Source organism: Octopus bimaculoides, chromosome 7 (genome assembly GCF_001194135.2).
Source record: "Octopus bimaculoides isolate UCB-OBI-ISO-001 chromosome 7, ASM119413v2, whole genome shotgun sequence".
Lineage (NCBI taxonomy): Eukaryota > Metazoa > Mollusca > Cephalopoda > Octopoda > Octopodidae > Octopus > Octopus bimaculoides.
Genome location: NC_068987.1, coordinates 56,656,637 through 56,658,328, shown reverse-complemented (window position 1 = coordinate 56,658,328; position 1,692 = coordinate 56,656,637). Strand labels below are relative to the sequence as shown.

At 31.0% G+C, this 1,692-nt stretch overlaps 2 protein-coding genes across 5 annotated transcripts in view; one reads left to right on the top strand and one right to left on the bottom strand.

Moving 5' to 3' along the window:
- The window catches only part of LOC106873894 (uncharacterized), a 161,052-nt gene that overhangs the window by 120,335 nt on the left and 39,025 nt on the right, over window positions 1-1,692 (bottom strand). The gene's annotated exons all lie outside the window — the stretch shown is intronic.
- Window positions 1-1,692, top strand: part of LOC106875820 (heat shock protein beta-1) — a 72,426-nt gene that overhangs the window by 51,587 nt on the left and 19,147 nt on the right. For 2 of the 4 annotated variants that reach the window (XM_014924105.2, XM_014924101.2), the window contains exon 4: window positions 145-1,684. The exons of 1 other annotated variant lie outside the window; for it this stretch is intronic. The gene's annotated coding sequence lies outside the window, so the exon portion shown is untranslated. Of the gene's footprint in view, window positions 1-119; window positions 1,685-1,692 lie in introns of those variants that run through there. One more of the 4 variants, XM_014924102.2, reaches the window with a different exon arrangement.

Here is a 1,692-nt window from a genome sequence, read left to right as displayed (position 1 = left end):
AGAGAGAGAGAGAGAGAGAGAGAGAGAGAGAGAATGGGTAAAAGAATGTGCAAGACAGACAGACAAACAGAAAACAATAATTTTAAAACTAGTCACTAAATTATTATATAACTTTTCAGATCTGATTCTATTTTCTTTTACTAGTTAAGAGAATAATGGTGTGAAATAAGCAAGGAACTGTTGCTACAGCAGGAATCCCTAAAGAAGCTTAAGATGCTGGAAGACAAGAGCTTCTTTGTTTCACTGGTTGTTGGATATTATTATAACACGAAAATTTACACAGAGGACAATAGAATCATGTGATTTTGTTTTCTGTTTTGTTTTTTTTTGTTAACTTTCTTTAAGTGTAGCCTTATTTAAATACTAATTTTGGAGTCAATAAATAAACCCCTTCAATATAATGGTAGTGGCAAAAAATAGCAAAAAAAGTCGAATATGTATATGAACATGCATACATAGAAATATATGTGTATATATACATTTTTACATACATGCATACATACATACATACAGCCCCCTAAAGCCCTCACTTTTTTTTTCTTCTTCCAACCACTTTTACTCAATCACTTTCTTTATTTTCCTTCTATATTTTGCTTATCATGAAGGACTAGTGTCTGAAATGTCAAGACTCTCTCCCTTCCTTTAACCTGTTAAACTAATACAACATTTGTTAAAACTTGTCCATCTTGTGTTGTCTTCTTTTGTATTCATCGCTTTCATTTTACACACACACACACACACACATACACACACACATGAACGAGAGGGCAAACAGAAGATAAGGGCACTCAACACATTAAGTAGATGTTACATGTATTATTTAAAATAGTTTGAACCAGTTCTATATGACTTAAAGTTTTGCAGGCCTCTAACAGAAGCCCATCTCTTTCAGGCTATAAATCTGGTAATATATAACCTGAAAGAGATTGACTTCTGTTAGAGGCCTGCAAAACTTTAAGATGTCTGGAACCAGATCAAACTATTTTCAATAAGTTTTTACAAAGAAAAGCTTATTGACTGTAACTTCAAAATTTTGGTTTGATTGCCATCATTGAAATGTCATTAGCCAAAACTTTCAAGTCACTGTCAAACTTTACTTTGTATAAATTAAAAATATGAACTATACTAAAAACTACTGAGTTGTCCTTGAGTTTAATTTAAATTTTGTTCATGTATAACTTGACATAAAAACAAACATTAATACACACACGAACACACACACACACACACATATATATATAGAGAGAGAACAAGAGTACTATACTATGTTCGCAAGTAGTTATACAAGCAAAGTAAATAGTAACTAATATACTGGCACATTAAATAAGTTTATTATAATTAAAATTGACTACACTTTCCATGTTCATTGAAAGTTTTGCATTAAAACTTTTCATGTGATGAATGCTCTTTCATCATAAAACATGAAGTAATGTAAAAGGAGTTAATTTTAGCAAAATACACACACACACAGGTATATATGCATATATATGGGAGAATGTACGAAAAAAACAACATATGAAGACAGGTGGTGTAAACAACAAATGGATGTATTAGTATAACGCTCTGTAATAGAGAAAGTCTTTAACGTTTCAAGCTACGCTCTTCAACTGAAAGGAACACAGAAAGAAATAAGGAGAGAAACAAGGAGAAAAAAAATATAAATGTAGTGGTCAGCAATCATTTATATATATA